This window comes from Diceros bicornis (genome assembly GCF_020826845.1).
Source record: "Diceros bicornis minor isolate mBicDic1 chromosome 2 unlocalized genomic scaffold, mDicBic1.mat.cur SUPER_2_unloc_8, whole genome shotgun sequence".
Lineage (NCBI taxonomy): Eukaryota > Metazoa > Chordata > Mammalia > Perissodactyla > Rhinocerotidae > Diceros > Diceros bicornis.
In genome coordinates, this window is record NW_026690882.1 from 385,736 (window position 1) to 398,020 (window position 12,285).

The 12,285-nt window shown below is 49.3% G+C and overlaps 1 protein-coding gene and 1 long non-coding RNA gene across 2 annotated transcripts in view; both read left to right on the forward strand.

Moving 5' to 3' along the window:
* The window catches only part of LOC131401822 (5'-3' exoribonuclease 2-like), a gene marked incomplete at its 3' end in the record, with an annotated part of 126,194 nt that overhangs the window by 41,743 nt on the left and 72,166 nt on the right, over positions 1-12,285 (forward strand). The gene's annotated exons all lie outside the window — the stretch shown is intronic.
* LOC131401819 (uncharacterized) lies at positions 889-1,526 on the forward strand. Its single transcript, XR_009218011.1, has 2 exons — positions 889-1,011; positions 1,172-1,526. It is a non-coding gene; the product is annotated as an uncharacterized LOC131401819 (long non-coding RNA).

The window sequence follows — 12,285 nt, forward strand, 5'->3', positions numbered from 1 at the left end:
TAACATGTCGAATAAAACGTGTGACAACATGGACACGGAGGCTGCAGTGGGAGTGGGAGAGTACTGTTGTGAGGTTGTTCAGGCGTCATGAAGTGGTCTGATATTATTTGAAGATAAACTGTGAAAAGTTAAAGATGTGTACTGTAAACCCTAAGGCATGCACACTCACGCACACACACAGCAAAACTCATCCAGAATAAGCCAAAAAAGATGATTAAATGGAATCATAAAAAATACTTAAATTATCCAAAAAAAAGCAGTCTAAGAGGAAAAAGCAAACAAAAAACAGATTGGTCAACTAAGAAACAAATCACAGGATAGATTCAAATCTAACTATTATCAGCAGTAACATTAGATGACAGTGGTCTAAAAACCCCATTTAAAAGGCATAATTTGTCAGATTGAATAGGAAAGCAAACTCAACTACATGCTGCCTACCCCAAACCCACTTTAAATATAAAAACACAAATAAATTAAAAATAAAGAGATTGGAAAAACATGCCATGCTAACACTAGTTGAAAGAAAGCTGGAGAAGCTATACTAATACTAGATAAAGCAGATTTCAGGCACAGTGAATATGACCGGGAATAAAGGAGGTCGTTGTGAAATACAAAAGGGTCCATTATCAAGAAGACATAATACAGACTGTTTATGCACCTAATAACCGAGCTTTATGGCACGTGAAGAAAAATCCTTATCTGCCAGTTCCAACACCTGGGTCATCTTGGGATCTATCTCAGTTGATCCTCTTTTCTCTTAATAATGTGTCCCATTTACTTGATTTTTGGATGTTGGGTGATTTTGCACTGTGTCCTGGACGTTATGAATGTGGTGTGGTGGAAATTCTGGATTCTGCTATTTTCCACCAATGACTGTCTCTTGGTTCAGCAGGTAGTGATCTCAGCTGGTCTTGAACCGCAAACTGGCTCCTGGCTGCAGCTCCAGCCTCAGTTCAGATCTTCTGTTGTTAGCGAGTGGCTTGCGCATGCGTGGTTCAGTCCGTCAGAAAGGTGAGGGCAGAGTCTGAAGTTTCCCCTGCACATTTCTTCCCCTCCTGCAATCCCCCTCCCTCTTCAGTGACCATGTCCGGGACTAGGTGCCTGGAGAAACTCAAAGGTGGGTTTGGAAGCAATTAACTGTTATTCCAAGCTGTTTCTTTTCCTTTTGTAGGTTAAGGAGATGTAACCACCAGCCATCCTGAAACTGACCAAATGAGGCACTCAAGGGAGATGTAACCACCAGCCATCCTGAAACTGACCAAGCCTCACCACAAGAGCTATGCCCATGACCTTTGCTTTATTTTTGATGCAAAGATCTCTCCAGTAGGAGCTTAGGCCTCATTATGTGGAAGCATGTTCTCCAACTGAGCCTGTGCAAGTGAATACCCCCACCTCTCCCTTTTGAATATTATTCCCCAACTGAAATAAAAGTTCCTGCTTCCCTTAGTTCTGGGACGCCATGACTTTGGAAATGATTCCTCACGGCCTCCTATTTGCTGCAAATACAGTTTACTTTGTGAGACAACTTCCATTGGTATAGTCTTATTTAACTCACCAGGAGGCCAGCCCACTTGGTTCGGTAATAAGCCTACTTGGTTTGGTAACAACCACAGCCCCCCAGTTTCATTTTTCTTGTTCTTGGGCTGTGAAGACTGTGGTTTTCCCAGAGCCACTGCCTCCCATGCCCTGCTCTGACTGTACATGGCCCCAGACTGGAAGCCACAGGAATTCACTTCAAACTACTCCCCCGGAATCTGTCTGCTGCTGTTCACTCCCCAGTGCCGTCAAGCGGCTCCTGGTTGCGTTATGTACAGATTTTCTAGTTGTTCTCTGTGGGGGAGGCAGTGTGGCGTGATCTTACAAAATCATTACAGGAAGCAGAACCAGTAATTACCCGTCCACTTTTAGAACTGCCTTGTGCACGAACCTCACATCCTTTGAGTCACATTTGGAAAAAGTGTACTTTTCATCTGTTTCAAAGGTCGAGATAGCTTCACTGCAGGGGACTTGAATAAGATTACCTTCTTCCAGAGGACATGAGTGCAGCGTAGTGAACGGAACCCCTGAATAGCCACGGGTGCACTAGACGAGGGTTGGGGCCGGCTACCACAGGAGGGAGGAGGAGAGGACAGCTGGAGCCTATTCTGTTTTCAGAGTCCCTGTCTCAGCACAGCTGTCTGCTCCTGCCCAGAAGCCACCTCCCCTCCTTCTTTCTATGTCCTTAGGGAAAAATAAAGCCAACCTCCTTTTCTCCCCCCTCATCCCCACCAACCTGCCAGTCGTTCAGTGTCAGCCTGACACCATGCCCACCAGTCATTCAGTGTCAGCCTGACACATGCCCACTGGTCAGAGTGGGCCCAGGATCCAAGGACACACCACTGAGCAGTCTGGTCTCTGCCTCACAGCTCAGCAGAGATAGTCATGCTAACAGACGCCAGGTGAGAGGCAGATGGGTGAGGGTCAGGACAGAGGAGGTTACACCTGAGGGAAGTTGGGGGGCCCCCTTGTGCCACGGAAGGAGGGTGGTCCTCACTCTGCAGGCAGCAGGAGCTGGGGCACCGAGGAGTGTTGTGCTAGGAGCGTTGTGATCCGACTGCGTTTCACTCAGCATTAACAAGCTCCCATCCAGCCTCCGCCCCTGGCACGCCCAGTGCGTCTCCAGAGAGGGGCAGACAGGAGCCAGAAGGATCCCGGCGGCAGTATTTCCCCACCAAGTGCAGGGGAAAGGGCTGTGGTCCCGGGTTTGGAGCTGAGAGGAGGTGGAGAGCTCCAGCACGGGAGGGCGGGGTGAGCAGGGAACTGACGGGGAGCCCAGCCAGGGGCATTGCCAGGACAGGAAAGCGGGTGCAGGTCGGTCCTGGGGGCTCAGTGTTCAGGTGATGGTCTAAGGGCTGGAGCTCTCCCCTGCACACTCATTTCCTGTGGATGGGGCGGCAGGGCCCCAGAACCCGGACACACTGTTGTTAAGACAGTAAATCTTGTAACAGCAGCCACCGTGCATCGAGCACACGCTCCTGCCGTGCTTCACCTGCACCACCTCCCCTTCTGACCACCTCCCGGAAGTGACCTGTAGACCCCATGGGGGTGTCTGATGGTCCTGGTGAGCTGACAGGGTGACGCGGTGGGAGGAAATGAGGGGGATGCTTCTGGCTCTGCTGGCCACGCCACAGCCGGGACTCAGGGCCAGGACACGAGCTTCGTGGGGGTGCTTGCCCCCCATACAGACGCGACGCTGTGACTGGAGCCGCTCAAGAACTTGGTCCGGCCGTGTGGCTCCTGAGTGGGGAGCAGCCAGGCTGGCCACACGCGGGCGCTCCTGGAACATGCGTGCGGAGCCTCTGCTCCAACTGTCTGCATCCTGGTCCCCTCAGGAGCAGCTATGGGACCCAAGCGCTCTCTTCTTCTTGACGGTTGACTGCACTTGTCTGAAGCTGGCGGACACAGTCAAGGCGGTGGGAAACGCTGGGCATCGTGAGGGGGACTGGGCCCACCCTCAGAATGAGCACGTGTGTGTGTTGTGTGCCACTGCTGGCTTAGGCATGCTTATAAGTGACATACATGTGCGCACATGCACACACACACACACGCACGCACACTCACAGCTCCCTTTCACCGGAAGTGTTCCCGAGGGAACGCCAGCCCATCCCTGGCCTGTGTCCAGGTCTCTGTCACACCCCTGCAGCTGGAAGGCCTGAGCTGAGACAAGGAGAGAGAAGAGGACACCAGGAGAGGAGAAACTGCCTGTTCCAGGAGGTGTGAAGGAGAACAGCGCCCCGTCTCTGAGGCAGAAGCTGGGGCCTTCTCGGGTCCCCTGAGGGCTTGGCCAAGTCACTTTCTACAGAGGATTTGGGGTCCCCACAGCCTGTCCAGGGCCCCTTCCCTGGCTCTACTGAGAAACTACAGACCACTCTGGACAGCACCCACGCGGGCCACGGTGAGACCTGTCTGCGGGGCAGCGGCCTGGAGCAGGCCCTGTTCAGAGGGGCCGGGAGATGTCACCAGGCTGTTAGGGGGGTGGTCTGGGAGGCTCAGAGCAGGATGTCAGAGGCGGTCCATGCCGTGCTGACCGTGTGACTCACGGGATGCTGGAAAAAAACGGAACTAACCAGAATGCTGAAGCAGCTCTCTCCTGGCCTGAACAGACTCCTCTGTGCTTCTCCCGCCCAGAGGAAGAGGCCAGGAGTGTCCCCATAGCTTCATTCACCTGCTGGCCAGGACTCAGGGAAGAAGCCAGGCCTGCTGGTGCCCTGGGCACTGGGTTCCGTACAGGACACTGACTCACACCTGACAGACAGATGCAGCCCCACCCCATGGCCCTCTGCCCCCTGCCCCCTCACCCCTGACCCCTCTGCACCCCTGACCCCTGACCCCTCTGCACCCCTGACCCCTCTGCACCCCTGACCCCCGACCCCTGCTCCCCTTGGGCCGGGCTCCAGCAGCACCACAGCAGCTGATGCCTGGCTAGAGTTTCAAGCTGTGGCTTTGACTCATCGCATCTCTGCTCCTTGACTCATCGCCCTGTGACCCGCTCGGAAACCACCCTCTGGTCCTGGGTTGGCTCTCATCCCCGCCTTCTCCCTGGAGTCTCACCCTAAGAGCCCAGATGTCTCTGCCCATCTTTCCTTTAAACATTTTTTGAGCAGAGCAGGGCTGATCTTAAAAACATAAATCATGTCTGTTTTGGCCAAATGCAGTGATTTCTCCCAGATTGAGAAATAAATCTGTTTATTAAAAATAATTCTGTTGCAACGAAGCAGGACTGGGGCAGATCTGAGCCGTGATCAGCGTGAGCCGCAGAGAGCAGAACGTACAGCCTTCGCCCCTAAATGTCAGGCCCAGATTATGGGGCTGAGAAAACACAAAAGATAAGAATGGACGAGGAGAATGGGATTTGGACAAGGATGTTCCTGCAGATGCCTGTGGAGACAGGAGGGAGGAGGGAGGACCAGGGCCTGGGACAGATGCCCTTCCAGGTCCCGTTGGAGAACCGCCAATCCTGCAAGGCCGGCCTGCGTCAGGGCCACACCGGACACCAGGGGCCCCAGGGATGCTCTCGCTGTGGTGACTTGACAGCAGGAACATCAGAGGGAGGTACAAACTTCATGAGCACTGTCCAGGGATCCTCACTCCAGGCCAGACCCCAGGCTCTGCCTGTAGGTACCACCCGGGGCCACGTCCACAGGGGCTGCCACAGTCCTGTCACCAGAACGACAGTGCGGAGGGTGATGATAGCATCTGTTGTTCATTAAACATGACGCCGCCTTTCTGCAAAGCCGTCAGCCCTCCTGGGGCCCAGCTAAGAAATGGCCTATAAAACCCTGACTCATGACCTCAAAGCACATTTGCCAACATAAACAGCCTTCTTGGCAACTGTGTCCAGGGTTTATCCGTGTGCAGTAATTTCACACCCCTGACCTTTAACACGTCCACGGTCTGACACCTCCCCCCAGAAGCTCTCCCCATCAGCAGCACTGAAGCGTCCAGAACATGCTCGACAGTCGTGGGAGCCCAGGGCCCTGTCCCTCTGGGTGACAAGTGGCAGCCCTCTGCCCTTTGCCAGTGGACATGTCGGCACACACGGGCCACTGCCTTCGTGGTGGTCTCCAAGCTGCCAGGGAGGAGGAGCTCAGCCCTGTCCCCTTTCTGTTTGTTTCCATGGTAACCTTGAGACTCGGGGGCAGGCCTCCTCCCTGGCCAGAGCTGTCAGGCCCTCCTCTACCCACGTCACCCTGGGCAGAGCGTGGGGTGTGCAGAGGACAGACAGTTGCAGGTGGGGACCCTGTGCAGTGCTCACCTGGAGCTCACCTGGGGCTTCACCTGAAGGTCAAGAGGCCACAGGGATGGTGATGACTGAGCTTGAACTCCACCCCAGATGGTCTCATTCCCAGGCCAGTTGTCTTCCCAGAGAACCCAAGGCTTCCTGAGTAACTGTCAGACCAGGAAGGGTGGTCCTACACCTCAGGCACCACTGTGAACCAGAAGGTGGTGGAGCCTAGTGGCCTGGTGCCTCATAAAGACCCAGGGAAGTGCTTTCTTCCCTCTCCCTCCTCCCACGTCCCTCCTCCCTCCTTCCCTGCCTCCCAGAGGCACTAGGCCTAGACTGGGAACAAGCCCCCACCTCACTGAGCCCCCAGTTTGGATGAGGGACGCCCTCGGAGACGTCCCTTGAGTGAAGCTCTGTGACCTGGCTGCCATTGGAACGCCCACCCGTTCTGGGAGTTGGCTCTACCTCCGCCCTGGGGCCTGGAGGACTTTTCCAGAGCTTGACTAGAAGCTCCCAGGCCCCTGAGCACACTTTGCTCTCCAGCTCGCAAGAATCTCCCCCAGATTCCCGGGCCCTGTCCCAGCCAGGCCCCTCGCGCCTGCCAGGCCTGGGAGCCAGGCCATCGGCTCCTCTCGGGTGACAGGCAGCAATCCTGGGACGCTCCGGGTTCCAACGCGGAGAAACAGGTGCGTGCGTTTGGGGAGAAGAGACTCCGGTTCCTGCCAGGTGAAGTGACCGACGACGGAGGGAGGCTCCTCCCGGTCACAGAATCGGCCATCACAGGTCCCTCCACTCTTTACATTTCTGGAGGCCACCTGGGAAGTGACGGGTCACCAGGGACTGGTAACATGATGGACAGCAAGTAATTAGGGGTGGATTCTCCCTGTTTGCAGCGTCTGGGGCCGCTGTGTGCACAGCAGATCAGGTGAGGAGGGAAAGGGGTGCTCAGGGCTGTGGGGAATGGGTGGGCATGGAGATTGGACCTCTGCCCACCCTGCCCCATGGGCCCCCACCCGCCCGAGCCCAGCGGTCTCTCTGCACCTTCACTCCCTCCCAGCCAGGGCCCCTGGATGAAGGAGAGATGGCTCTGCAGCCATAAGTCCCGCACCCCGAAATCCAGACCCAGCGCCAGGCCCTGCAGTCTGTCGGCCTGTTGAGGGCGTGACTCTGGGAAGGAGGGAGCGGGGTGCACGGGCCTGCAGCTTCATCAGGGGGCAGAGAAACAGCGGTGAGCACAGTGGGAGCTGCCCGCCAGGTGAAGGCCCACGGCTGCGGGAGTCGGCCCTGCACAGAGCCAGCGAGCCAGACCCGCAGCAGCAGCACGTGTAACCCGGGCCACGTGGACTCCTCTGACTGAGGGTGTGGCCTGTGGGCTCCATGCTGGGTCAGGTGTCCCTGCCACTGGGGGACATTTTAGGGCACAGTGTGCATGACCTTGGGGATCGAGGTGAATTCCAGTAGGTGAGGAGAGGCCACCTGTCTGCTCCTATTTTATACCCGTGTTTTCAGTAACTCCATCAGGTCGGTCTGGGCCACTTTAAGGAAGCCCCTGTCCCACTCCTGCCCCAAGTGGCCAGTCTGTAAGAAGAGCTGGGCAGGCCTGGAAGACACAGCACAGAGCCGCAGCAGAGGCAGGGGCAGCTCGGGGCCCGGGGGCGTCAGCAAGCCGAGCCAGAGGTGGCTGTCGCTGGACATGGCAAACTACACCAACTGTTATGGTCAAACCGACTGTTGGGGGACAGTTACCTAAAGTTCCACGTTTCTCTTCGTGGTGATGAAAATGCCCCGAGACTGACCGTGGTGATGGCTGCACTTATCTCCGAATAAGCCAAAACCATCAAAGGGCACCCTTTCAATGGTGAATGTGTAGTGTGTGAATTACAACTCAACAAAGCTGTTTAAAATGAATGAATGAACAAATAAATAAATACAATGAAAACGGAAAAAGAAAAGGATCTGTGAGCTCCTCTAGTGTTGGGTGTTGGAGATTTCCAGAGGTTCCGGGTCCCCTCTCTGAGGCCGAGCACCTCACCTCAGCCAGCAGGACCTCAGTTTACTCGTGTGTAATTAAGAGATTATCACACACACACGCACCCTGCCATGGGGCCGTTTGGAAGGTGAAGGAGATAATAGTCTTCAGCACAGCCTGACACACAGAGGACATTAAAAGCCATTGCTGCATTCATTATCTGAGTGTTAATATATTACTGAGAGGGGTCCTGAACCATTGCCATAGCGAGTCTCTGCAGAGGTCAGAGGCTCCTCAAGGCCAGGGAGCTGCCCGAAGGGGATGGGACCGAGGGCGCAGATGTCCTGCAGGAGGGTCAGGTGGGGCAGCTAATGGGGCAGGTGGATGGCCTCACCCAAAAGCCACCCGCCCAGCAGTGGGGACTCACTTGGAGGCTCCGCTCCCACCCTGCTCCCTCCAGGTGGAGAAAGTGAGGTCAGCCCGGCAGAGCCCTGCCCCCTCCAAACAAGCTGAAGGAGGTGGGAAGGCCACTGAAGACTCTCTATGAGTCACCTGGCGATTTCCCAACCCTGAGTCATGCCATCCCTACTGGGACTAAGCACTGGTATGATTTGATTTAAGTTGCATGAGAAGTTGATGATTGTATCTAAAGTACCATTGTTGCTACTAATATTATTACTACTACACTTACAACTCTGATGATGATACTAGTAGTATAGTAACAAAAATATTTATTATTTATGTGCCAAGCACTTAGCATAGTGGTATCTCACATATCTAAATAGGCATTTTTACAATATCATCATTTACTTTCTCATTATTGATATTACACAATAATAGTCACGAACAGTCAAACCATGGTATAAGCAAAAGGTTAGAAACAAGCATTTGATGTACAAAAAGGAAGGTTTCCCATTCCTTTGGAGCCTCCTTAACCCTTGAAGGCAGACAAATGCATCCTCTTGTGGGCGTCACCAGCACTGCTTCGACTGGCTGACACACTTAGCTGTGTGACTTTGGGATATTAATAAATGTCTTTCAGCCTGTTTCCGTACAGTAGAATGGAGACAATATTGCTTACCTTGTAGGAATGTTAGGGTGAAATGAGAAAATATACATCAAGTGCCTGAGACATTTTAGGCATTTAAAGTGAGCAACTTGAATTTTACTCATATATAGCAATGATTGTCAATTGGGTTGGAGGAGAGGACATGTTCTCCTATAGAAGCCTATCAGAATTTCTTTTATTTTTTTATTTTTTATTTTTTTGGTGAGGAAGACTGGCCATGAGCTAACATCCTTTGCCAACCTTCCTCTATTTTTTTTGCTTGAGGAAAATTGGCCCTGAGCTAAATCTGTGCCCATCTTCCTCTATTTTGTATGTGGAATGCTGCCACAGCATGGCTTGATGAGTGGTGTGTAGGTCTGTGCCCGGGATCCGAACCTGCAAACCCCGGGCCACTGCAGCAGAGTATGCAAACCGCTACACCACTAGTCATCAGAATTTCTGAGTGAGGCCTTTTTAAAATCATATATGATCTCCCCCAAATGGACATTCTTTTCTCCTCTTTTTCTTTCCTCCCCCTCTCAACTCCAGAACTATGGCTATGTCAAACAACTTTTCCTGATGAAAGACTTTTATGTTGGGATAGAGTGGAAGAAAGCTTGAGAACTTTTGATAAAAGTAGTAGTTTCCAACTTCCCTGTATCAGATCACTTGGGGATCTTGATCGAAGCAGATTCCCTGGCTGAACTACCTAACAGAAGTTCTCAAACTCTAGTATGCATGCACACAAAGTGCAACTTCCTTTGGATTGCTGACAGTGAAAGGGAGCAGGGAGGGGGAGAGAGGAGAGAGATGAGTTTTGTGTTTAAGAATGAAGAATCCAGTTGACTTTCTGCAAATTGTTAAGGGTCGCATTCTGCTTTACTATGTCTCCTTGTAACTAACTACCTGTATTTATGCATTGTGAAAGATGGGTCTGTGAAGAAAACATCACAGGGACTGATGCCCTGTTAAGGGAAATGCTCCTGACTAATAATGCCAAAAACCACTCTCCTAAACAACTCCAAGAAGGTATAGTAGATTGATACTCCTTCTTCCCCTTTAGTAGTGCAAAGAGATGTTAGGCTCATTGAAATCTTAAAATCATGCAGAACTTCCCTAGGGATATAATAAGGTTTTGGTGAATATAATTTTAATCATTCTCTTTGAGTTTAAGGAGCTTTAACCATTTCTTTCTGATATGCTTGTATCTGTCTCCTCCTAGGTCCTACGTTATATCACTAAACAGGTTGTGTGAAAGGTCGATAGAAAGAGGTCAGAAATAAGTGCCGTGGAATAGAGCAACGTACTTGTGGTTACTGGATAGTGTTCTAGATCACCACTGTCAAATAGAAATAAGACGCAAGCCACACATATAATTTTAACATATAATTTTAAACTTTCTACAGCCACATTAAAGTAAAAAGAAAGGCAAAATTAATTTTAATAACTATTTTATTTAACCCAATATATCTAATATATTATTCCATCAGGTGCTCGATATCAAAAACGATTAATGAGATATTTTACTGTTGTTCCATATTAAGTTTTAGGAATCCAGTGTATATTTTATACTTACTGCACATCTCATTTTGGACTAGCTACAGTTCAAGTGCTCAACAGCCAGGTGTGGTTAGTGTCTGTTCTATTGAACAGCACAGGATTGATATTATTGAATAACAGCAATCTGCTGGGTGCTTATAACCTATAAAGGGGGCCACCCTTATAGGTCTCAACAAATTCCAATCTTTCAAATGAATGGGACTACCAAAGGCAATACTTAGGTATATTTTCATATTTCAATCAATTTTTAAAATCAGTCTGAATCACCAAGGAAATGACCCTTGTCTTTGGGTCACTAAGGTGATTTCTTAAATGAGATATGTTTTGTTCTTTGTGAAATAACTACACCTAAATGAATTTTTCTTAAGGTCCTTATTTTAAGTATGGCCAGAACTATGGCTAGGATTGCAAGTTTTACGTTTAGAGCAACATTGTTTTCTTGATTTGTTTGGCCTGTAGTCTCATAGAGCAATGTTACTTCTTATTTGGTAAGCTGTGTAGAATTTAGATTATGACTGCTAAGTTTCCCCTTTAGCATTTTCAGCTGTCCCAGTAAGACATATGGAAACGATACAGATTCTAGAACGCTTGACTCCACTCTCTGCCAGTGAACTTATACCATATGCAGAAGTATTAACATCCAATATGAACCAGCTATTGAATTCAGGGGTTCTGTGGAGAATGCTTCAGTCAATAAACTATGGATGGTTCTTAAAACTGTGATGCCTAGAAGGTAATTTCAGTGTATTGTTACACGTAATAGATAAGTGTATAGCAGTGATTATATACAATAACCTAAACTTAATGGGTGAAAAAAACTGTTGAGTGTTTAACAATATAAAACCCCTCTGAACACTACTAATTAAAGAGTCATTATAACTTTAAGAAAAAGCATAAATTTGATCTTAAGAAACAGAGAGAAACTATCAAGTATTTCCAACTTGAGAAACTTTTTTAAAAGTGAGTTCTCCTCTATAGGCATCTGTCATTTGTGGCTAATTGTGATTTAGATCACTATTGTGTCTTGCATCATTGTGGTGGCTCCACATTTTGCTGCACATTAAAATCACCTGGAGAGCTGTTAAAACTCTTGATCCCCAATTGGAACCCATGCCAATTAAATCAGAATGTCTGCGGATGGGAGTCAGGCATTAGTATTTTTTTTTTAAGATTCCCCAGTTGATTCCATTATGCAGCAATGTTTAGAAAACACTTGACTAATTATTTCTTCTTTAGTCAAATGGGTCTCTGCTGGTCCATAGATTGCATCAGAAACACCTGGTCAGCTCTGAAAAACAGGATACTGGGCTGGCTTTCCCTGAGATATCAGATGCTTAATGTTCAATTAAGTAATTTCGATGCGAAAAAGAAAAGCATACACTTGAAAAATACTGTAAGAATTTTCATATTTTTAAACAAGGCAGTTTTGTAGGCTTCTAAGATTAAATACAGCGGCTCCTGTTTTGTTTTGTTTTAAACTGAGGCTTTGGAATATTTTATGTGAGTAGGAAACCTCTAGGAGTTCAGAAAAGGTTGAAATAAATGGTTTCTAACTAAATGCAGCGCACATTCTTGGATCAGTTTTCAAAGACTGCTCAAAACCTGCTGTGTTTAAATAATAACATGCTGTTTTTCATCACATTCATTGATGATGTAAACAAAATGTGTAACTATATTAGTAAATGTTAATATTCATGTATTTTAAGTTAAGGTTACAAAATTTGTCACAATGTAATTTTTTTATTCAGGTGAAAACAGATGTGTGCAGCTATTTTGAATATTGGTTTATAAACATTCCTATTCTTTATCAAATGAACTTGTAGTTTTTTGTGTTTTCTTTCACTACTGTTCACCTGAAAGGAACAGTTCAAGGGACTGGAATCCAGGACTGTCTGGCTCCAGAGCCTACGTGTATCCATTTCTGTTAACGCCCCACACGTCAAA